The 26107-nt window shown below is 37.5% G+C and overlaps 1 long non-coding RNA gene across 3 annotated transcripts; it reads right to left on the bottom strand.

The window, feature by feature from the left end:
* Window positions 1–1903: 1903 nt before the first annotated feature.
* On the bottom strand, window positions 1904–20018 carry LOC139604223 (uncharacterized). Of its 3 annotated transcripts, XR_011683918.1 has the most exons (5): window positions 19785–20018; window positions 19545–19601; window positions 14875–14927; window positions 3392–3483; window positions 1904–3302 (listed from the first exon to the last, which is right to left on the bottom strand). It is a non-coding gene; the product is annotated as an uncharacterized lncRNA (long non-coding RNA). The 3 variants fall into 3 exon arrangements; XR_011683920.1 differs by lacking the exon at window positions 14875–14927; XR_011683919.1 differs by lacking the exons at window positions 19545–19601; window positions 19785–20018 and adding an exon at window positions 19643–19681.
* Between the last annotated feature and the right edge of the window lie 6089 nt (window positions 20019–26107).

Genomic DNA, 26107 nt, shown 5'->3' with positions numbered 1-26107 from the left:
AATCCAGCAAAGTTCCATTATACAGTCACCCAAGGGGCTTCTCCTTGTCCTTGCTGTGCATACAGAAATGTGCAGTCTAGCAAGTAACTTGTATGTGACTGCATATTTTATTTTTCCTCTAAACACTGTGCTGTCAAAACGTATCTGGCCTGTCACATAGAGGACCCATATGTCAAGATAAGCTAAATACCTTTGAATAGGTTCAAGATGATGAAAAATTCCATCCTTTTTGGCTTCTGTCTTTTTTTTTATTTTTAATTAAATTGATTGCTTTTGGTAGCACATGATTTACAGACAGTGCCCACAACTTTAAGCACAGGCAGGCTCATGGTCAGCTGTATGCTTTCACTATCTGTGGTTCTGTGGTTCTGTGTATCTGTGGCTGTGTGGCTGTGTTCATTTTCAAGCTGACATGCTCATACACCTGGGTCTGATTGTTTTCAAGAGAAACCCAGCTATTTTTATAAACCACAGCTTTTGCAAAATGATTCGTAAGAGATGATACTCTTTTCCATATGAATAATCACAGTAGATTTGCTCTTCTTTTGGGTGTCATCTCTGTTTAATGTCACTGTCTTTAAAGGATTTCTAGTTTTTGTAATTGTGATTTTCCTTTGAGATAGTTTCATGACTGACACATTACAGAAGTTGCATTCTTCTGTATGAGCATCTCTGTCTTGATGATCCCCTGAATAGTGGTAACACAGAGAGTGAGGAGGAAGGAAACAAGCTGTCAGCAGATGTGAAACCTTATATCTCTCAGTTCCCTGTCTTTTTTATAGCTTTGGATTGTCAGGAGTGAGGTACTACAAAATTACTACAATGAGTTATACATAGATAAAAGAGATGGGTAAAGAAGGAAATACACTTCTGTCTCCACTTCTGATTTGAACCAATAATCTCAAGGTGATTAGCTCTTGTTCCTCATCTATAGCATTCTGAAACCCTGTCAGCTGTATTTTCTCAAACAATTAAAGAGTGCTTCTAGATCCTCTAATTCTCAGAGATTTAGTATAATTGGTGATATTGTCTCAGAAGATTAGGCAGCCAAAGTGCATAGATTTTCGAAAAGATAGAAATCCTTTGGGATATGCACTCACTACAGTATTACCAGACTCCTCATTTTTTTTTTTGTCTTTCCATATTCCCACCAGTACACCAAGGTACATGTCAACAACAAATAATAGTATTTTCAGGTCTGACTAGCTTGCCTTGGTTCTGCTCCTATTTGTGCTTTCTCCCATTGGAATACTGAGGAATACTAAAAAAGCAAGTATTAATAATCCTACAGTCAGTTCCCACAAATCCTCCTCCCCTGCTCCGTACCCACAAGGACAGCTTGAAGACTAACCAGAGAGCAGCTGAGCTTTGCAACATGCAGAAGATGTTCTAAGAAATTCAGTGACGTACCCTGCAGAGTGCAACAGCAAGAACACAGAACCATGAGGATAGCTTTAGAAAGTGTCTGCAAACATCTCCTGCTAAGCTAACCCAGATGCTTGGGCCCCAGGGGAAGTTATTCCACTTTATGCTGTTGTGTGAGCATGTCATACATCCCTTTTGAAAAGGGACCTTCAGTTCCTAAGTGATGTCAGAGTAATAATAGCTTTATGAGCTCAGCCTGCTTGCTTTTGCCCAAATCTGGAAGAATCCCTGCAGATGGATGGATGATGAAACACTACTTCAGGCAGGGAAAGCAACAATATCATTGTATTACTTCTAATGTAGGAGTTCTATTTGGAAATTGTTGTCAAATAAGGTAGCTAGGAACAGTTTTTTCTTATGTAAATTCTTATAAATCTCCTTTTTCTGAAAAGGTGCATAGCAAATGCTGCTACTTTCAAATGTACCATTAGAAAATTATCTGGAAATTGCACATATTTTATACATCTCTGCTTGTTGTACTCCCTGAATTAAGGGAGGTCATAGAATTTTTCCTCCTGATTTATGAATCTTCCTGTGAGAACTCAAATAGCAGTGTTCCCTTCTAATATAAAATTTGGCCACATTTCTAAGGAAATGGATACCAGAAAAACCTCACTAAGAATTCAAGTATTCTCTCTCCCTCAAAGCCCTACCACAATGGACAAAAAACAGGGAGAAAAGAGAGAAGAATGAAATAACATGAAATGTCTCTAAGTGTCAAGAGGGATTGGTTAGGGGCAGGTATTTCTCATTTATTTATTTGGTTATTTAATCCAGTGAGCACTACCACATACATTTGGCAGTGAAAATTCTTTCTGTGGTTGCTCCAGGGGAAAATTTAGGTGCCTTTTTTTTCCTGCACAAACATAAGAGCTGCATCCAGTTAAAACTTCACACAGCACAGGCTGGTAGGAGTACAGAAAGAATATGAGTTAATAACCTTTGTGTTTGGATCATCTCTGATGAAGTAATTATGAATTCACCAGAAAACCATACTTACCATGTAACCATAACTTACATGTTATAATACATAAAAAGGAATTTATTTTCTCAGTCAAAATAAACAAATCTTGTTAAGAATGTAAGAACTTTTTGATCTTTGAACTCCCATGCTGGGAATACTATTTCTCAGATGATATTTTAACACTGTTGCTTTTGCTGTAGAGCAAAATTGTAACTTTGGTATAGAATTTCCCTTTTGTTATTATGTGGGTGTGAAAGTAAACTTCCTGAATTTGGGGAGGTGAAGGAGATACCTCACAGCTCATTTTCTTTCTTAAAATACTGTCTCTGAGTAACTGAATATCCTCATCTGTTTTCTGTTAGGCTCTTCAAGTTACTGAGGAAGGAGTCTTGGGAGCTGGAGTGGGATGTGAAGTGCAGGAATTCATGCAGTTTCCCCATTATTTATGTAATGAAAAAGCCAGGATCACTGAAATAAGCTAAAAAGACTGTCACTCAGACCACATGCTCCTTGCTAGCAAATTGGCACTGAGCCCCAAAAGAAAAACTGTGATCAAGCAAAGCAGAATCACGTCTCCTTTTTAATGCTACCTGAACAAAGCATATCTTATCCATTTTCTCCTTTCTTTTTTCTGGTTCAATTTTCCAACTAAAGAATATGACAATATATCTGAATTTCTTGTCATGCCCAGCTTACAGTTATTGAAATTTATTTTTCATGTATTTGAAAACACATATCTGGCCAGAGGTTTCCAAAATAGCCTTCTGCCTTCCCACCAAATGCAAGTTATTATACTACCCTTAGTACATTGGAGAAGCCATAGTAATAAATATATAATTTAGTAGGGATTTTTCTAAAAGGCTTTTCCTGTGTGAACTTTTCTTAAACTCAGTTCCTCTTCTTTTCATCCTTCCTGAAAAATAAACATGAAGTGGTGAGAAAGAATTTGGTACAAAGTAGTTTAATAACATTATCATCCAGGGTACTGGCTATTTTTAAGACCTGTTATTTTGTATTTTGCTGTTCTCCATCACTTTCTTCTACAAGTCAGTTCTGGTTGTGTCTGAAAATCACACACTAGAAATCTGATCCATCTGGAAAACAAACAAAAAAGGGAAAGGGAAACTATAGAAAACTTAACAAATCCACCTTGATGTGTTTTCTATTAAGGTCTTTTTTTTGGGTCATGTGGATAACAAGGCATCTAAATTCATATTACAGAAAAATGGGATTTGTGTCCTTGAATGAATATTTATATCCCTTCTTGCCTGAAGGAAATGAGCTGCATCATGGTACAATTGTTCCCAGCCATGCCATGGGATCACTCCCTGTTTCCAAGAGGGTTGATAAGGCTCACAGCTCTGTCCTCATTGCCTCCCCTTCTAAATTATAGCCTTGTTGCTCAGAAGTTTCCCTTGAATGGAGATTTTTTTAAAGCAAAAAGAAAACAGGTGCTGAGGAGTTTGTATTTTCCATGCAGTATTGGTTTTGCTGAGCATCAGCACTAATGTCATATGCAATCGTGTATTTCCATTGCTTATATGTGAACGGGTGTGATTCTGTAATTTGCTGTTTTATACTGTGAATCAATGTTTTTCAATACCATTTTTAGTGTGCAGCTCTTCCTAAAAGACTCGAGACAGACAAGTTGCCGTCTCTGGAGCTCCCAATGCCAGTTACATCCTGAGTTAATACAGATGTTTTTGGGCTTTTTTTTCCCCCCCAAAAAATGGGCTCTGAGGGTTTAGGATTAGTAAGGAAAGTAGGAAGGGGGGAATAGGAGAAAACAAGGGTGGCAATGTGTTCTCCCTGGAGAATGTGTTAAGAGGCAGGACAGTTCTCCAGGTCTGGCATATTGAGGGTTTATATCATTGGGAGAGCAGCTCTCCTCCATAAATTACTGTGATGATAAGGAGAATGCATATCCTGATCCTCTATCCAAGAACAATAGCCTACATTTGTTTTTCTTCCATAATTATCTTTCCAGATACACATTCTCTGGCTACATAATGACTTGAAATGTACCCCAACTAGTCTCCATGTTCAAACATTTCAAAATCTTCATATTGGAATTAAGAGAACAGTAACTGAGACAGAAATAATTCTTATTTAGATACTAAAAGAAGGATGAAACCCAAAACAAATACGTACAAACTCCTACATGCAGAAGCCAGAGTAGTCATTTTTTTCCCATTGCTGGAGTGGGTGATGCTTTCAAGACCAGGCTTTTTGAGAACTACCATTTTGGAGACATTGGAAAAGAGGAGGAAGTGCTCTGGAGGCTCATTACCACAAAGCAAGGCCAAAAATGAGGCTTCTTTACTTTATTTCAATTCCCTTGCTTCTGTAAAGTCCCTATATTTTATTGTGATTACACTTTTAGGAAGGATAATTTAAATTATGAGCCCACATATTTATAACATCAGAGAGACTCTGGAAGGCAGCAAAAAAGAAACTGCCACATATTCAGCACATCTGAGGCTCCCCATACCACCCTTTTATAAGATGCCAATTTTTTCCCCTCTTGGATATGAATTTTTCAGCCATCTAACCTATTCTAGTCCTTCAGCCCTCTGGTATGAAGCAAATCCACAGTATCATATCATGCATGGTGCTTTTAAATCACAGACAACTTGACTTGGGAGGCAGGAACACAGCACAGTGCAGAAGGGTTGTTATGATATTATCCTGTCGGGTTATACCACTAGTTCCTGCTTTTACTTTCCAAGTCATTCTCAGGATAGTATTTTGCAGTTATATAAACTTGAAGCCACAAAAGCATGCTGAGGCCAGATCCTCCAATGAGAAAAGTTCACAAGTAATTTGACTTTTTCTACTCCGAAGTGTCTCCGAGGTAAATTGGGTTGCTATTTTCTTAGATTCACAGAGGTATGATGAGTCCTTTTTTTCCCCGCTTTTCTTTCTTTTTTTTTTTTTTCTTTTCTTTTGCTTTTTTTTTTTTCCTTACAAGATCAGGCATTCAGAGGTAAATGCTCTCCTTCTGGTTCTGTGAAGAGCTTTTACATTTCAGTGGTCATACCATTGTAATAAGTGAAACCAAGAGACCATCTGGTCCTCTATTTGATCTCTGGTAATGGCCACTACCAGATGCTCCTGAGGACAGACCCACAATCCGCAGCCGAATAACCAGACAACAGGAGAAGGGGGTTTTTAGCTCCTGTCAATTAGTGCCTCATTTATGCCTTATAAAGTGAGCATTTTTTATTTCTCCTACTTTTTGTTACCCAATAATCTCAGTCTTTAAATTGCTCAGCTTTATTTTGGTCTTGGATTCTAGAAATACTGATGGTAGAAATACATTTCTTATTGTGTGTTACCTTTTTCAAGGATTTATTTCACTTTTATGTTTGACAATAATCACAGGATTCTATGTTTTAGGATATAAAGGCAATACGCATAGCAGATAGGTTACCAGAAATAAAATAAATTCATTATTTGTTCCAGTGACCATCCTGTACTTCAGCTTGGACTTTGTGTTTCACCCTACTTCAGTGGGAATTTAGTTTTGCACTCCTTAGAACAGGAACTGGAAAAAATCTTAATAGATACTAACACTGAATTTACAAGAAGCTCCTGTTTGAGTCCTGTTCAAGTCCAACTTTGAAGCAGTCAAAGTTGATCTGCTTTGATGCAGATCAGACATAATAGTGAATCCTAACTTACAATTCAGAATTATTGAGTCTAATTAGTAGCTCAGATCCCAAAGGCTTTGTTGATCTCATTTGTGTCTAACTGAATGTTTCTACAGCCTTTGCCATAGCAAAGTGCCACCTTCATTAGTACCTCTTGGAGGTGTTGCTGTACCAACTGCTTAATAACAATTTCTAGTTTGCAGGGTTTTACATTAAGCACAAGCTGGGTTGATTTCAGGCTGCAATTTCCAACTAATGTGTTGTTGTTGGCAAGGCAGTGGGGTGTTCTCAGTCAGCAATGGTTTGTATATTTTATGTTGTTATTTTTAGTTTTTAATCATATCCTTTGTTTTCCCTTTCATGCCAGAACAGTGAACATTTTTATCTTGTAAGATGAAATTTGAGGCACTGATTGTCTCAGCTCTGAAAGACTGAACAAGAACTTAAGAGCTGAGTCTCTGTATTACACCCAGGTGATGGAGAGTCAGAGCTGTGCAGCCCAACAAACCAAAGGGGTATTCCATGCCTTATGACATCATGCTTAACAATAAAAGCTGGGAGAAAGAAGGAAAGGGGATGTCTGGAGTTATGGAATCTGTCTTCCCAAGTAACCTTTATGGGTAATGAACTTGGCTGAGCACCTGCCTCCAGCTGGAAAGTAATTAATTAATCCCTTATTTGGCTTTGGTTTTATGTACAGATTTCATTTTCTCTGATGAACTGTCTTTATCTGAACCCTAGATTTTCTTCCCCTTTGCCTATCCCATTCCTCTCCCCCATTCCACCACAGGGGAGCAAGTGAGTGAGTGTGTGGGGCTTAGTTTCCTACTGGGGTTACTCCCCAACAAATACTTAAAAACTCAAGTATCCTTCCCAAACAGATATTGACCTCTTGGACTACCTTTCCAAAACTGCTCAGACTCCCAAATTCCAAAGGTCTTTCAGACCTTTTCTCAGATGTTTAGATCTGCTTTTTTCTACCTGTCCTGTACTTTATAGTTTTCTCTTTAGATTTTGATATTCACAAAAAGATCTGAGTGAAAATGATTGTTTTGGTTTTTTGTTAAAAGATTATCAGATAAAGAAAGGTTCACAAACCAGATCTGCTGTCTAGCCAGAAAAGAATGATCAAGAATTAATTAATATATTGGAAGAACATGCAGTAGAACATGATTTCACTTCAAAGTGCACCAAACCAGCACATTTATTACAGATTTATTTCAGGGAACACAATATAAGAAACAATCTGATGCACAAATCGAGCAATAGTGCAAAAGGCATTGCAAGTTAACTACAGCATTGTGAGGTGTCATTCGGACCAGTCTGTAGGAAAGTTATTGATATCAAACAGCTGTGAAGTGTCTTCTGCTTCATGGCAGTCACAATTGATTTGGCTTCATATAGAACCGTGTGTTTGCATAGATGAAAAATTCATGCGCGCTCTAGAAAATCACCATCAGTCTTTTAGACAGGTTTAATGTGCAATCTGCTGCATTGGTATGGATGCAAATTTGGAAGGTTTGAGAGGCTTGTGGTGTACAAGTGTAGATGCAGATTGGTTCCTGGATAATTAAACATGCGAATGCTGCCTCAGCTCAGTTAGAAGGTAGTGTCTAGGTGCAGTTCTTTCAAGCCCTGTGTAACATGGGCATTTCAGAGTATGTCATCTGTTAGAAATCATCCAGATTACACAGAAATGTTAAAGAAATTAGTTGTTTTCCTTTTACTAAAGAAAAAGTTACCATGGTTTTCAGCTCAGCTTTGTGAAAACGTATCAGCAATTTTTACAAATCACTGCAAGTAGTAGAGGGGAGGGGAAGAAACAAGTAAAAAATAATCTTTCCAGTGTGAATATTTACTGTGGCATAAAAAGACATTGATTCTAACTGTGATTAACTTCAAGGAATCCTTTGACAGTAAAAAAGCCAATGACAAATTGGCACAGGGAAGGGATGAATGAAAGGAATAGGTTTTCAATATATACATAACCTAAAGCATGGCCTCAAGTCACCAGATGGCACAAGGGATTAGCAATGCTGTATAGTCTTTTCACCTTCCTCTGTCCCCTACCCTTCAAGCAACAGGTTCAAATGTTCAAGTAAGCAGCATAAGCATCCAGACAGACACAATTTAAATGATCTTTATCTACAACAGGCAGTCTAGTAAAAGTGGTCACTACCTAGTAGTGTTACCTCTGTGAGAATAATTATATGCTGGGCATGTATGAGCATTTCTTTGTTTTCATTGGGGTTAAATTGAAATCTTCCCTTTGAAATGTTTCTGTTTATTTTCATGCTCTTTAAAAACTTGATTATGTTTACGGTAATTTTGTAAACTTTGAAAAGAAGCACCATCCAGAAAAAAAAGCAGTGCCGTTGAAAACGTGTTACAAATCACACAATTGTTTGCTTCAATTAGGAAAGATTAGATGTGAGCTAAAAATCTGTGAAGACACAGAAGTGATATGATTCTGATTCTTAATTTTTAGTATACAGTTTTCTGTCAGAGACCTTTAGATGAATTTTGCTTCTGGTCATATTGTTTTCTTAGGGCAACACACATACATATCATAGAAGTATGATCATGACTGTTAGTAAATGAAAATCCTTTAGGAAACCCTAGTAAACTACACACTACTTTAGACAGATTCCTATTTAAGATATCATATGAGAAATTGTGAGGTAAAAGCTGTTGAGAAGTTACCTTTTCCTCTATGTTTGTAGTGTCTGCTGAGTAGAGAAATAAAGTACTTTAATCCTTATAATGAGATCTAGAGGCTATGTTTCAACAGCATGAAAATCAATAACTGAAATCATTGAGCATATTCTGCATTTAAGTTAACAGTAATGAGTGAAGTGAAAAACAAGACCAAAACAAAAACCAAACAACTAATGATGGAGAAAAAGGTAAGGCAAAATGCTACTGAGGTTTGTGTATAAATTAGCCTTGAATATTGTACCACTTATTCTTGTGTGATACTCCTTTAATGTAAAAATATGTGTCTAACTTAAGTTTTTTGCTGTTCATACTCTGCTAGAACTGAATTACTTTCGTTTCTTCAATAGAAGTAAGCTTACCTTCTGCAAGACAAATGCAGAAGTAGGAAAAAAACTAGTTGAATTTAATGATCTGATTTTGTGCTGCAAACTTTATAAACCTCTACTTTTCTCCTTTTGCTCAGTTACTTGACTTCTGATGCCCATTTCTGCAGCTAGCTGCAGTACAGTGTATATTTTATACTTCAGATTGTAAAATACTTATTTTCTTAAATGTTCAGGCAAGTTCTTTGCATTATATCAAAGTTTATTTTGCAAATCTTGACCTTTCAAGATGATTTATTGGCCCCACTGGCATCACTGGCTGGGCTGTTTTGGACTTGAAGAGAGGGCAGGTTGCTCTCAAGGGTGCTGTTTTGGTAAGGCTGCAGCACTCCTAGGGAGCTCCTATATCCAGATTAGATCCGTATTGCCTGGGATTTCACTGTGTATGGTTTTTTTTCCTAGTACATGCTAATGGTACCTCTCAGATACCAGCACCTATTCATCAGCTGTGCTGTGGTATTTGTGTACACCAGTACTGGTAAAGGACAAGTCTGAGCTGCTGATCCTTCCTGACTCTTTTAGGTCACAACATAATACAGTTCAATTTATGGATTAGGGCAATTCACTGCCCTCCTTCCTTTCCACCAAGGATGTAAGTGGTAAGATTGCAGATTATGGGGCAGGCAAATATTAGTTTGAGATGGACACAGACTGGCAAATCTCCAAGACTATGAGAGCCTCTAAATGTCCCTCCCTTCTTAATCACCACACATATTCTCTAGAGTTAAGGGCCTTCTCTTTTCTTGTACTGTATAGGAACATGGAGAACAAGGAAGAGGACTTTGTCCTTTGCTCCTTTATATTCAGGTTGTTCCATTTATATTGAACAAAACCAGAGAAGACAAGGATGCTCCAGTTGAACAACAGTCCCTGATTCTGCTAGGACCTTTCAGAAAATAATTGCTTTGTGCATAAAGAAATCATTAGATTAAAAGTCTTCATGGAAGAGGAGTTCAAAACAATGTGACAGCCATCACTGAGCAAGTTCAATACTGAATAAGCAATTTTTTTGCTCAGATTCTCTTTACTTATGTGGTCTTGCCATTATTAGGATAACTAATGAACCTAGAAGAAAAGCACCAGGAAAATAAATAATGTAATGTAAGCTAATCTTGAATACAGTTTGGCTTTTGGAAGCAGGAATGTCAGACTGAGCTGAATGTTCAACAAGGTCTGCACAGCAAATCATCAAGCACAACCGAAGTTCAGAGCAATTCACCTGAGAATAGGGGTTCACATCTCAATAATACTCTTTTGAGACTCTTTTTCAGGTTTTTCACATTTTGTCTTTAGCTCCTTTTCTGCTATTTAATACTTTATAAGTAGCAGACTATCTTGTTTTTTCTTTTAGAACTTTGCTTTGTAATCTTCCTTGGAACTTGCCGGATTTTTTCCCTATTATATATCCAGTATGGTACTGTGATATCATCATACCACTTACAACATGAATTTCAGTACACTTGCAAACTTAACAGTTTTACAGTGCAATTACTGTGATGTATTTGGCAGACATATGAGCCTGCATTTCTTATTTGGGAAAAACTTCTAGAAGTTCATGAGTTAATCAGCAGAGACAAATCATGCTGACATTGAATGCATAAAGTTTGCTTTGTGTTTATGTATTGCTTCATAAAACTTGATCACACACTGGTACACTGAGAGTGGTCAGCTTTTAGCATCTCCTGCTTTCCCTGGTTATCATTGGCTTCTGACTCTCTGAAATACATGCATCATCCTATATCAGCTAAAGTTTCAATTCAAATAAAAAGGGGCAGTTGATCTGTTGGTCCTCAATCATTTTAGCCTAGTAAGTTGGTTTCTGTGAAGTATCTTCTGTATAAGGCAATGCTCAGTTTGAAAGTTGCAGAACTGGTATCTAAACAGAAATTTACTTTAGTCACAGTATTTCTACATGAACTGTTTATTTACGTGCAGAATGTACAGCTATGGACTCTAACCATGGACAATAAAATGTAAGACATAAATGCTCTTTGGTAAAAAAACCCACTTCTCTGAGTGCTGTCAGTATTGTTTAAAAATATTTGAGGCTCAAAATTTGTTTTAGAGGAAAAACTTCTTAAAAATGTAACTGAAAGACTATAAAGTTTGCCCCCCCAAGTTCAATGCCAATATCGCCTCTGTTAGACTTATTTTGAAACCGGGGACTTTTGGACAATTTTGCAGTTGTTCTCAGATTACAATAAAATGCAAACCAGACTCCAGAAATGTGCACGTTATTGTTAGCCTGCGTCAGCTCTGGCCTCATAAAATAAATTCGAAACTGCGACTTTGCAGCAGGAAAGCTCTCAGACTGCTCACTGCTCAGGGCCATGTGAGCTGGGACGGAGGTGGGAGGAACCCTCTTTTCAGAGGTGGGCACAGGCCATGTAAACAGATGTGGCTGGGCTGAATGGGGAGCCTGAATGGTGGCATTGTTCCCTGCCTTCCCGGGCTCCCTCCCTCCTCCCTCCCTGCCAGCAGGGACCCGGCACAAGTCCCGCTTCCAAGACGAGAGCTTAAACTCTGCCTGTTACAATTCAAGGAGTGCACCCAAGTTTTAAGTCTATCAAACACCACACTCGCTCGCCTCCCCAGTCATTCCACAGGCATTCCTGAGCAGTTTATAGGAGGGGTTTTTTCCCCCAACAATGTGGCAGAATTAATTTTAAACAGATGCTTTCAAAGTTTATCCAGTGGGACTTTTACATTTCATAATTCATTGTAGTTTAGTTTTGAAAGTTGTCTGTGACATGTGATGAACATATAAACAGAATCTTTAATATATACATCTATAGATGATGCTGTTCAATAGATTTATATGAAGTACATTCCAAGAAGGAAGACTCAGGAGATACTACAAACATATTTTATGCAATTATATAAAATAAAATCTTCTAAACTAAACTTTTGAGCTGATTGTAGGGACACAATTCAACAGTGTTGATAGACGTTGCATCTTTTAACCCCTATGCCACTGCTGAGTTTCTGTATGCATGTTCATGGATTTATTTCACTGGGAGCTGGTATTGTGGAATTCTTGTAAAGGTCACATATATGAGCATTTGGAAGCTTGCCCAGGTTGCTTTAAGTAACCCCAGGGACAGAGAGTTGTGTGGTTTCTGAGGCCTTTGTAGGGAAGAGACAGAAACAGTAACTTAATTCTAGTTTAAGGGCTTGACTAGACTTCATTTCATGGAGATAAAACAGCACAGTTGTCCCCAGTTTTGTTCAGAAACTGGATATATTAATTAAATAAATGAAACTTATAAACTGAAGTTATTCATGAAATAGTTAAGTTCGGTGACTTGTTATTCATTAAATACACACTGTTGCATTCTGCTGCACAGGAGTGGTGGTTTTTCCTCCCCCCTTGTAGTGATAAAAGTTTGTAATCCGTGTATTTCAGATTTGTAAATTCTATCATTGTGCCAACTGTGTGCGTGAAGGTCATGAATGCATTTTATAGGCATTCATTCATTTCTGTGAAATGAAGCATGCCAAACATCACCAGAACAGAAAATGAGAAAGTGAAACAGAAGAAAGAGGGTAAAGGAATGAATGTTTTGTAAGTGCCAGTTTGCATTTCTTTCATAGTCAGAAATTAGGTGTAATTCCTTTATAGCAGCTCAAAGGGCACACAGTCATAGGTCTAGTTAATTTTCTGACCCCAGAGTCATTTTTTTGTATTAGCAGCAGCTTGAGGGAGCAAAATGAACCCAACAGCATTCTTTAAACAGTATTTCAGGGTCACCCTGCCAGTGTTCAATTTGCAGTTCTGCTGTAAATCTGCCACCATAGGCAATGTACAGGAGGAGTGTGTTCAATCCCTTTTTTGGTGGGGATAGGACTCGCTTGTTTATTTTTTGGCACACTATTAAATTCTAGTTTGTTGTGGCTATTTTTTCTTTCAACACTATGATTTTGTCTCAAAAATAGTGATAGGGAGTAAATAAGGCGGCCTGATTTAATTTCTTGCTCTGCCACACATGCTGACTTTGTGTCCTGTGTTGTTAACAGATCTAATAGGATTTTGGCATGAAACCAAGGAAGGGGAGGGAGGAAGGGATGAGCTGCAGAGAGTGCTAGTGCCTTTCTCAACCCAAAAGTGGTGTCAGGCCTATCAGCCTCCTCTTTAGTCCTCCCTGACAGAGCTAGAGGCGTTTCTCTATACATGAGTGTGTCTCATGCATTCATGAGGCTTTTTGACACCACAGCCTCTTTTGTTATGAGATAGATCAGAGCTCTGCCCTTCTCCCAGCTGCCATATGGTGCAGTGGAAAGGGGCTTTCAAAGGGAGAGCAGGGCCGAGGAGCTGAGGCAGGGAGAAGAAAGCGATCGAACAGCAGCAGATGAGATTGATTTATTTTCACAGGGAAGGAGGCAAGTTACCATGGCTGGTGGAGAGAGAGGGGAGGGGGGAGTGCCTTGGAATAGAAAACTGTCTCCAGAGGAGGTGAGCAGGCTGTTGGGATGACAGCCATGTTGTGCTTGCACTCCAGGCACAGAGCTTGAAAATAAGCATACGCATTTTTGTTATCTTAGTAATGCTGGCTGAGAAAAGCTGAGAAAGTCTTACAGCCCCTCCTGTGCCTCAGCACAGGATCTCAGCTGCCTCAGCCCAGCTCAGATTTTGCATTTCTCTGAGAGTGAAATCTCCCTGCCCCGCCATGTCTGTGTAACTGTCAAGCTTTTGTCTGAAAATGTTAGAATATTCCAAAAATATTTTTCTTCACTATGGTGTTTGGAAAAGGATTGTTTAAAGGAAAACATCAAATGATAAATTCTTCTCTCTGTTCAGTGAGTGCAAATGCACTAAAATCAACTGAGTTTTTCAGACTTATAAGTCATTACCTTGTTTTACCAAGGTGACTTCCTCCATTAAAGAAGAGTAATTAACTGACTCAAATTTACTATGTGCTATTTTTCCTGTCTTTTACTTCATTCAGCTTCAAAAGGAAGCCTGTTTCACACCTGCCTGCAGCCACTCTGACTTCCAGATTTGATGACCAAATATTTCAGCTTAAAAAAGAAAAAATTATATGTGTGTACCTTAATCAAAAGAATTTCTTATTGAGATTTCTTAAATATTGTGGCAAATTGGACTTTGATCTTAATGTCATCACAGATCAGAAAAATACATATAAGGACACACTTCTCAAAACTGAGGAAAAATTCTGATAAAACTGCTTGGAATTGCAGTTTTTATTCCCAGAAGAACTATTACATCTGCATAATTATTTTAATATTCCTCTGGGACTGAACTAAATTATGCAGAATGCACAGGAAGGGAATCAACTATATTTCTTGGAAATTTTGAAATCTTTTGTTCTAAATACATGTAAGGTAATTTTGTGTCTCCTGAACTGCTTCATGAGAGTTATGTAAATCACAATTCAAGAGACACATGAGAGGATTGGGAAGATCAAAGTTTGAGACCATTTCCATGGGAAGAGAGAATACATGGATGGAAGAGGCAATGAGAGGGATGTGGTACAAGTATAAAAAATCACACTTGGCACAGTAGCTAGGGAGCTATTATTCACTATTGCTCAAGTAAGTGACTGGAAGACACCCAACACCAATTTAAAATAAAAATTTTGATATTAATCAAGTAAATTCTTTCATCTCACTATGCATGATTAAATTGAAGCTTTCATTGCTACTGTAAATTCTGAAGGTCAAGGGTTTAAACAGATTCATTTGAAGAAGAATAAAGTTGATATTACAGTACCTTAGATGCAAAGTGTAGCTCAGGAAGTCCTAGAAATGGTGCATTTTGGGGAACTGGGAAAACATGCCAGAAGAGGCAATTAATTTCTCATTTTCTTGTATTGGTTTACCTCTTCTACTGACCACTACAAATGCCCAAATGTATAGGAAATTAACATTTTATCTGGCCCAGTATAATTTTTCTTTTGTTCTTATAAAATATTTATCAATTCCAGTAAGATGGGCTCTCTTGTTACTCTGTTTATCCAGTTGGGTGCCATTCATAGGTTTAATTCTGCAGTTCACTTTTGAGGTTTAACTGGAGGAAAGATATTGAAGCATTTGGGAGGTATATCAGACAAGTAAAGCTCTCTCAAAGGGAATACTCCAGTCCACATCCCATGAGACAATAAGGGAAGCTCAAGTGGCTCGTGAAAGCGGCTCTAAACAAAATACTACTTTTCAAAAAAATGAACTACTTGACTTGGATTTGAAATAAGATTATGTTTAAAACTGAAAAAATTGTTTTTTAATTAAAAAAAATATTACAGATTTTGTTACAGGTAAATATACAAAGGTTGGTGTTTCCATTTCCCACACTGTGCTGCTGAAGTTCTTTTATTGACTATTGCAGATGGCAACAGAGCTGCTGGGACAGATCACACAAGTCCACTGAAACACTGAATACTTGGTGTAGAGAAACAGGATTGTCCTTTCACACCATTCCCTGGTCAGAGGAGGTGGAGAAATGCCAGTCTGAATTGCATTGGCTTGGATTCAGCAATGCCTTTGAGTGAGAGTCAGCAGAGCTTGTTTTAAGTTAATGATGGTGCTATACACAGCCCTCATGGAGAACATGTGCAAGGGATCATGTTCTCCTTTTATGCACATGTCAGCCCTCAAGAAAAGTAGAATGAGATGAATAAAACCACTTCACCAAGATTATTTCTGAGAATTTCTAAATGAGTCATCCAAGTGCCATGTCTTTCATAATTTAAATTATCTATATAATTGTGCTTTTCCTTCTGCAAATAAAAACATATGCAAATGAATGAAGGAAAGGAAAATAATGTTTTTGTGTGCAAGTGGTGATCACAAAAGAATTATTGTGTTACTTGTTATTGCAGTTTTTTCTGTCAAGTGAAAAGACACTGCCATTGCTAATCATCTTAAAAAATACTGCTGCTTTTTGAAAAATGAAAAGCAGCATTTGAGCTAAATTCTAACTGTGCATGGTAAATCAGTGTTAGTCACAAACATATTTATTCCGTATTCATCTTCTCTAGCTAATTTTACAGTAGGAAAAGAAAGATAATTTTATACAAAAGAACTGAGAGTCTTTTTTTTTTCTTTTATCACTATTATTGTCATTGTTTTGATTAATATTTTCACTTTAAAAATGAAGAAATGCTCTGCTGGGTGAGACTGGCAACCTGGCTTCCAGGAGTGCTATAGAGAAGACATGTGAGCCTTTGTATCTCCAGAAGTTCAGTCCCCTCAGTCCCCTCAGTCCCTGGACTTCCAGGATTTGGTTTAGGGCTAGGCAGGCATGCACCTCTTTTTAATCTATTTGATGATCTTTTGACCATGAGTTTAATAACTTAGCCTGCTAATACCTCTAGAGACAGGAAATTGAAAATATAAATAACTAATGTGAAAGAGTACATTCTTATTATGTTTAAATCAATGTTTTACAATGCAAAGGAAATTGTTTATTAAAACACACCATTTAATATGTTTTATGGGATCAAAGAATTTGACCAAATAGCTCTTGGTTTCCACATAAGATTTAAACCAACCAGCATAATTTGTGATATTCAAATAGACAGATTCACAATATGTTTTAAGATATAATGTATATAGCTATGAGTTTAATTGTCTCAAGAATGCCAAGTAAAATAAAACAAACCAAAAATGAGGTGTTCATAAGTTTAATTGAAGAGAGTTGAAGTACTTAACACCTTGCCATATTCTAAGGAAACTGCTTATGCACTATCATATGGTCATGACAGAAGTTAAATGTTCTTAACAAGGTCACGCAAATTATTGAAGTTTGATTTTCATAAGGACTCAGTCTCAAGTATACATTAGAAGGATGAATACAACTTGCAATTCCTTTAGACAGATGTCTTTGTTCCTAAGATTAGTCTGTATGTATTATATTTGGGCTACCTGGTAAAACTTCCTTATTCTTATGGACAGAGAAGGAGCTAGAATCTTGGCGCTTCAAGGGTAGGTAAAGCATGTTAATCCATGAAATATTTCAGCAGCCTCATAATATTCCCAGTGTGCCTCGCTTGTGAAACTGTATTGCAAACCCACAGTAATTGTATTGCATGGGGGTAGGTTTGCCCAGTTTTAAAAAAAAGGATGCTAAAGCATCAAAGACATCTTGATTCAAGTACCACAGCTACAGAGAATCCTAAGGCCATGTGATCCAGACTAATATTTATCCATAAGGATATGACATTTATCTTGATTTTCACTGAATCCAGAGTTTTAGAAAATCATTTGACAGGACATTAGACAAGAATTGCTCTACTCAGGCATCTCAGTGCAGGATTCTGAGTAGCACAGAAGTGTCAAACCACATTTGATTTCAGTTGCTGTTACTCATGTATGGTTTTGACAATGAAGGCATTATTATATCAGATTTATTCAAGTACCCTAATTAGGCATCTCTTCACTTTACAAAAATGATGTCCTGTCAACAATAGCAATGACAGGAAGAAGGATGGGATATCTGTAGAAAGAGATGCATATTTTATATTTAAACATATTGTGATATACTTAGAGCCTGTGGTACATACTGTTTTGAATTATTTCAGAGAAGTTAACTCAGAGCACTAATTTAATCTTGAGAGCCTTGCAGCCTCCAGGTAGGTCATTGCTACAGTTTGGAACTGGAATTGCTCTTGAGACTTGCCTGGCATAAGAGGATTTTGGGAGAAAGGTTTCTCATTGATGATACTCAGAGAAAACAACTGCTCAGAAAGGCTAGGCAGCTTCTATTTTATCAGAGAAACCTTTAAAAGCTATGGATAACAATACTGAAAACTTACATTTGGAAATGCATAAACAACAAAGTTGCAAGTCCTTTTCTACATTGAATAGAAGATTTTTTTTTTGAACACTTAATGTATCACCTATTGCTACAAATCCTTCTCATTTTAGCAGCATCGATTCAGCAAGACTGAAGTAAATAGCTCAGATACTGGGTAGCTAAATTAATGCAGTAATTACCTGGGAGAACAGTATCCTACAACTTGACACTAGCTAATCCTATGCTTTTGAGGGAAACATTCTTTTCATTTTGTACCCAAAATTTCCAATAGCAAGATGAATCCAGTTTACAGGTATGGCAGACAATGCCTTAGCTAGCATTTCTGTTTCTACTCAGCCTTTAGAAGCACAATTTCTGTTAAGAAATTATGCCTGTAAAGGCTGAGTAGAACTCTGCTCTCCAATTAAAATAAATTTAATTTAAATTTAAATTTTAATGTAATTTAATTTTAAAAATTATAATTTTTGATAGCAATAAATAGGTCAGTAGAATACAAGCAGAATGCCTAAAAGAATCTTAGGAATTCTTTAAGTCTATGTGGGAAATAAAACTACTTATTCCTGAGTTAAAGGAATTACTAAAACTGAGTAATATAGATTATCCTTGGTATTCATGCAGAAGAAATCAGTAGAAATTATGGTGAAAATAGTTTAACATTCAGTCATTCTTAAAAATACATTTTCTTTTTTATTTTTTTTTAAGACACTATATAGAACCAGCCAATTCCTTTGAAAATTGGAAACTCCTGGGTTCTCAGCAGCTTTTGTTGAAAGCAGCCTCTTACATGACTTTACTGACTTAAGTTACAAAAATTTTGCTATCTATAGACTTTCACAAGCATTGTAGTGTAGCAGTTAATTAAAAAAAAAAAAGACAGTATGTGCATCCTTACATCAGAAAGTGTCCAATGCTTTTACAAACAAAATATCTTCAAAGAAAATGATACTGGTTTTGTCCATGGCATTGCACATGCTGAGATATGTGGTATCCTGAACTGTGTGGGCTGGGAAGGAAAAAAGTATGGAAGGACTACCTTTCATGCTTAATGCCCAATAAATGTTAGTGCATTAAATAATTACTTTGTGTCCAGCTTCATTACTCAGTCTGCTCACTGCATCATATTTCATTGATTTCTTATAAGCTGGAAGTGTACTTTGGTTTGCTATCAAGGTTTAAACAAGCTTTCTGCCAGATGTTTTCTGCTACATGCTGGAAAAAGCACCCAGCCTTGAACATGAGTCTTGTCATATTGTCCCCACGTTGAGCACAGGTCAGCGGCATACATTACTACAGCCCTGAAAGATGCTTTAGGTAATTCCTTAAACAAAACCAAACATAAGCAGAGGCCATATTTCACATATAGCTGTGAAAACAAGTCCCCATTTCATTACCTAGTACAGTGCAGTAAGCACATTCAGCCTCTGAACAGAAACACATTTCTTCTGGTATTTCAACCCTACAACACATTGAAGAATCCCTGTGGCCAATTAAAGTAAGATGAAAAAAATCCCATCTAATGAGAAGCAGGATATTATCCTGCTTGTCTCCTTTATGGTGTCACATGCCTTCTGATGCTAAGGCTAGATCATATAGCTCTTTTGTCACATAATAAGTAAGTAAACACTTACTCCTCTGAATCTCCCCTCTTCCTGTCCCTTCTCCTTCCTCTCTGACCCTCAGAGGACCTGTATAAAGAGCAAAAGAAAGGGAAAAAAACACCACTTACATGTGCTAGGATTTAGCTTCTGGCAAGAGACATTATAAGGAATTCATTTCCTGGCACATAATTTACATGTCCAGTCCTCCCTCCCACTCCTTTTCTTTCTCCCACCCTTCCCCCCCGTTCCCCTTCCAGGCTGTCTTCTCACTCTGCAGTGCTTGCTGCAACTTCCTGCTCCATGTTTGCTTTCTATTTTCATATCCATGGGAAAGGAATCTGCTCTAGCACAAGGCTGCTATCCTGCTTGTGCCCATGCTGGTTGTCACTGCCACTTTTAGCTTAGGCCACAGGTATTTGGACTCCACTAAGCAGTGGTGAAACTGTCCAGCAAATGACAGTCATTAAATTTTAGCTGAGTGAGCTGGAGAAATTTCCTCTTTGAGGTTTTAACTTTTTGCTTGCAAGCTCCAGACAAAATAAAACAATTTTCAATTTTAAATATTTAATCTAAATCCTGGTTTAGGGTTTTATTTTTGGGGAAAAGAGTTAAGTCCCCCTTGCTCATTAAAGGGCTCTCTGTTGTGTATCTTTGATGCTGCTTTGGGCAGCTCTGCTACTTTGATCCTCTTAGCAACAGGCTCATTACAACATCCACCTCACTGAGTAACACTTCAAAGCTCTGCAAAGGACAAAGGGAGGAATTTAGAAACAGAGCCAAGTGGCTCTCAAGTATCTTGCCTAAATTAACTTTGTATTAAGTGTTACTGGCCCAGCTGCAATTTTGAGAGGAGGAAACAAAGCAGTAACTCTATGTGCTTCCTTCACGCATTTTATATCAAACTAACAGATATGCTTGAAATCTTCTAGGACTCTCTGCCGCAGCATCTGCTAAACAAGCAGATACCATAGTTGTTGTATCAAAGTTAGCAGTTGCTCTGAAGATGTAAAAAGGCAGATTGACATTGTCAATTGACTTGATTTATATTGTTCAGAATGATAGAGCAAATATTAATCAGCCATAATAATGGAGATTACCAGAGGAAATAGGCAGTTCTCAAAATCATTATCTCCAGAACCAGCAGTAACCACATTCATCTTCAACACTTCCAGATCTATCCTTGCTGTAATGATTAGCATTATGGGTCTTTCTCCAGCCTAAATTTATTACTTCTGACATGTTTGACTTAGTACTTGAGTCAGGAAGTCATTACTGTTACAATATAGTATTTTCACTATGTGCTTTCAGAACAAACTGCAGTGCAGTACTATTAACACAAGCTTCTTAAGCAGCCTTGTCCCAGTGAAGGTACAATGGCAATTAGAGAGCTCAGCCATACCCTGAGTGTCACAGTCAGGCTGCCTTGCAGGTGTGGGCAAATCAGCCTAGCCCTGGTGGGTCTGTGAGCTTGGACTCCCACCTTATATTGCCATAATCCCTGCTGCAAGAAGGATTTTTACTTTTGAAATATCAGGTGATGCTGGTTTGGGTGTTAATGATTCCTAACATAAACACTTTGCATAAGGTGCTGTAAGTCAAATGCAGATGCCATTCATTGCAGACTTTGAAAACCTCTATGTTGGTCTCTCTCAAAGACAGCAGAAAGACTTTCAGTTGAAAGTTATGATTTTTCTGTTTATTCTGCCTTTTGAATCCTTTACCAGGAGGTTTTTCTGAACAAATCAGAGTACCATTTTCTGAGATCCCACTAAAATAATCTAATCCTTTCAATACTTTGCTACACTTGAGACATTATTTAGAAAATTCTCCTTTAACTGACAGGTGTTTTACAGTACTCAGTGTTACAATGCAAGCTGTGCTTCTGCTTTGAATAGTGTAGTAAGAGTGTAATAAACAGAAAAAAAGTCACTAGGAAGCCTGCACCTCTTAGGCTGCAGGATGGAGGGTGCAGATGGCTGCCATTTATCAGGGTTAAACTATGTTCATTATATACTTTACTGCTCCAGAAGAACTGTCATAGTACCTCGCTCACACATATTTCTACTCTATCTTCCTAGCAATCCTTAAAATGTACTTATGTGTCTCCTTGAACCATTAATTTCCTTCTTGCAAAGACTTATCAGTGAATATAAAAAATGAACTATGATTTTTTTCCTAGGGGAAAAAAAAAGAGATAGCGCTTTATAAACTTTCCGTAATATACACGATTTCTTTGAAAATAAAGAAAATCAGATTTTATACACAATTGGTCTGCCCACATGCAATCCTTTGTGAGGTATGAATTCAGTGCTAATATAATTTCAAGCCCTTTGTCTTGATTCAACAGGACTCCCAGGAGTCTTCTGGGAAAACAGAGAAAGAAAACATGACTTGAATCTCTAACATGGATGAATTTTAGGTAGAACATTTGAGGACCAACAATGAAGCTGGTAATTGACTTATTAATTCCACTTAATGAGGAATGTACTTCCCAGCCACTCCAGCCCATATCAGCCTACCCTAACGAATTATATGGTGGCTGTCTGCTTCAATTTTGTGAATGATTTGTTCTCTGACGTTAAATTGTTAAATTGGAGATCAAGTATCACTTTCATTTCCCTGTCAATATCTCCTGGAGCTGGAGCATTCTCCTGGAGGCTACTGAGGGCTAGAGAGTTGCTGCTGTTTTGGAAGCCAGAGTTACATGCTGTCCTGGATGTGGAGCCTCAGCACAATAATTTATTCTTTATTTTTCTCTTCAGGGTAAGCCATATTCAAGTTGGCCTAATTTCTGAATTGATCAAAGCCTTCCACCCAGAAGGCCACTTAACTTTTGCACTTCAGTGACAAGTCCGGAGAATCCACTTGGCACAGGCAGAGTCCATGCTTGAGGTTAGGAGTGTAAGAGTGCAGACACCTGCAGTGTGACTTATGTCTTCATATATGTGTAATTTACCACCCTGCATACTGGGTAAACAAGAGATCCTAGATTTGTCCATGTCAGGTTTGCTTTGAATGTTGATACTTGCTCTGTCTGGAACATCAGGCATCTGTATAAAGAGACTAGTGTTTTGCAATATAGCAGAAATGTGTACTGCATGCTGCATGAACTCTGGGATCAAATCTTCCCTTCAGGAAGTGGTCTTTAGATAGAGCAACACTTCACTGTTTCAAGTGAACCTGATCTCTGATGCAATTTCCCAAAGTAAAGATCAGCTTTTAATGCACTTTTATTCTCTCACTAGCCACAGAGCTTTTGGGCACGGTCAGCAAATCTCAACAGCAATATTTTCTCCACCAGCATATCAGTGACAGAGCCAAACAGTGACAAATAGAGTCCTTTTATAAATGCAGTTATTCCTCACTATTTCATTCATATTTCTGTTGGCATGGGGATGCTTTCAACATTGTGATTTTGAAATAGCAGGGCACTAACACAGTGGTTGTTTCTTTTATGTAGAGAGGTATTTATTTCCCTGACTGTGCTAAGCAAAGCAGGAGATCTTAAGATATTCTAAAATATTCCACTTGTGAACCGACCTTTGTCATTTCTTTCTCTTAACTTATGGTGTATCTATCACCAAGAAACTCAGAAGTATTTGAACAGAATACTTGCTGACTGACAATTTGCCTTGAGGAAATAAACTTCTGTTACTAAGCTCCTGGAAAAAGCTCTTTTGGGGCAATTGGAGGTTTACTGTCCTGATGTTGTGCATACCTTCCTGAGGGCAGTTCTTTCAAAGTTATATCTTGCTCTAAATTTCTCACCATTTTAAACACAGTTGATCTTTAGGCAATGAAATATTGGTTTCTTTTCACATCTGAGTTCTCAGTTCTGTCCCCTGAAGTAGATCTTAATCCATAATTCAGTTTATTTTTAATATCTGCTTCAGGCATATCTTTATGGAGAAATAGACTGAATTTTACACAGTTGTTAGCACACCCAATGGAACATCCATGCCCACTATATGAGGAAACCCAAATTTTACTGATCATTTTAGTTGGCTCATAATGTTTAACAGCTCTCTGCCATGCTCAAACAAATAAGATTTTCCTTGGAAACACCAGGGCTTGTATTTCACTATCTATTACATTCTCCTACTTCTCAATTTCACTGTTGACTGAAGAAGATCCTAATAGAACAAATCATACTGTGTTTTAAAACCTGCTTACTAGAAATCCCAGTTTAGGTCTTGCCCAGTTTATTCTATTCTATTTTCAGCTACGTATCAGCTTCTGTAACAGATACAAAACCAGCAAGTAGTGGTTTATATTGCATTATTCAGAAGTCCTTTGATTTGGTCTGAATCTAGATCACAGATGCGTTTTTAAAAACTATTCTATTTGCAGCTGCTGTCCTTTGGACAGCTTTCCCTCCCCCTTAGTCCCTCTTAGAAAGATGTAACTGGTTTACTTGTGAGGCACCCCTACCAGCACTATGACTACATCTGATTCATCATGCAGTGTCCTGGAATGTCATCCTTCTACAACTTATAAATATATTTCTATTTTTAAAGCAACTTAATACTTCCTTATAAGGCAAAATCAAATCCTGATACATTTCTCAAAATTGTGACAAGTCTCTGGGAGACTGTTGCCTTACTCCACTTTTCAGTCCATACTAAGTTTCTCTCTCAAAATCTTAGGTTTATCAGCTTATGCAATTTTCAAAAGCTAAAAGGAATACATAGTGATAGGAAAATATTAATGAACTTGGGCTGCTTTCTCATGGGAATCTTGTTTATCTGTTTACTTTCTGAGTTAAAAAAACCACTTGCTTTTATCAGGGAAGCTAAGAAATCAGAGGAAACTGTAAAAGACAAATAATGGAAAGGACTGACAAAATAGGACTGGAGGGAAAGTGCTAGGCTATTTTCTGCTTTTAGTTACAGCTAGACCTCATTTTACCCCCAAACTCACGGGGAACTCCATTCCCTTGTTCCTTTATGGCAGAAATAAAACCCAATGACCCCAGTTCTTTTCCAAAAGAAAGATTAAAAGGTACTTTTTTTTTTTTTTCAATTTGACAAAATGCCATTTTAGAGGCCTCTAGATAAATAGATACTCTAAGCAGCCTAAAATTTCTTGCATTGTGTGCAGGTTAGTTTCTAGATGACTGAGATGGTAATTTCATCTGAACTGTTCTATTCCAAAATAACTTGAGAGTTGACACCATACATTATCTAGGTGTAACGGTAGTAGATATATTCATTTCCCATCCATACCTTTTACAATTTTCCATAGCAGAAAAGCTTTTTTCTTCTCTTAATTACACATGTTTAACAGAAAAAGTCTCAATTTTAAACACAACTTGTCATTTTGGAAAGAAAAATAAAACATATCTTAACACTTAGTAGTTTAAAAAGGAGCACATTGAAATATCTGTTTTTACTGACAACAGTTGAAATCAATTCTTTGGCAGGATGACACGTTCCACTTCCAAATGAATTCTGAAATATCTATATGGATTTTTCTAAGATATTTACTGAAATTATGAATCATATTTTGTAATTTATGGATCATTTGAAGATCTAAGGCAAATGAACACAGACAGATCCATAATAATGGAATTTCAAAATTATATCTGCCTCATGGTCTTATCAAGATTATGTACCCAGACTGAATGCATTATATTTAGCTGGTTGTTTTCTTAGTACAAGAGCAAGCACCTTAAGGCTGATAACAATGGTGTGCATAAATCTAGAACCTCTAGTAATTAAATTTTTTTTTTCTACTAATTCATAATGTTCTCCCATGTTTGTGCATTTTGGGATAGACGGTCAGCTGTTAATCTGCTAAGGTATGTGGAATGAGATCTCTTACATCACCTGGGATTAACATGCCATTTACATGGTTGTTAAATGATGGATGAGACGGAGGAGGCTGAGGACTGGGTACCCTCAGTGGCTGGTCCTGATGTTGCTTGTGAGACCTCTGGGTTCCTTTGGCTGCTGTAGGGTCAGTCTAGTGTGCCAGGCACTAGACAAAAAGTCTGCCAGTTTCTTTCTGCAAGATGAAAAATGAGATGGTAGGGTCCAGTGATTCAAAGAGATTAATGTGACCAAACTGAGACACTGAACTGAGCAGGCATAATTCACAAACTAGTGTTACTCCAGGTAAAATGGCAAAATGCCCTGGCCCAGAGAGATCTAGTTTTGATGTACTGGCATCTGAATGAGAAAAGTAGACTTTAGAGTCACATAATTTGTTTCCCACTCTGACCCCTCTTAAGATACTGGACAGGGTTCACAGGAGGGCACAGAGGTTTAATGCCAAGGCTGATGAAAATTGACCCATTTCAGTTTACCTGGGACTGGCAAAATGGATTTTAAAGAAACTGTGGCAGTAAAGCCACATGTTTCAACTGATCAATGGATCTAAAATTGAATCTCTTGAAGACAGCAGGTGGGAAACAGAGCAAAGCTGTCATAATATGATGGAACAAATAAGGACATTTCCAAACCAAATAAATAAAAAGATGAAAGGATAACAAAGAGCACCTTTATAAAATTGGGTAACAAAGGGCTATGGACTCAGCCACAGTTCTATCTTTTTGCAATCACCAGCACTGTTATGAGCCATAAGCCAACAGT

This window comes from Agelaius tricolor, unplaced genomic scaffold (assembly GCF_023055355.1).
Source record: "Agelaius tricolor isolate 1412-34295 unplaced genomic scaffold, bAgeTri1.0.p SCAF_47, whole genome shotgun sequence".
In the NCBI taxonomy this organism is placed as follows: Eukaryota; Metazoa; Chordata; class Aves; order Passeriformes; family Icteridae; genus Agelaius; species Agelaius tricolor.
Note: the sequence above shows the minus strand (reverse complement) of the source record. Positions and strands in the feature narration are given on the sequence as shown.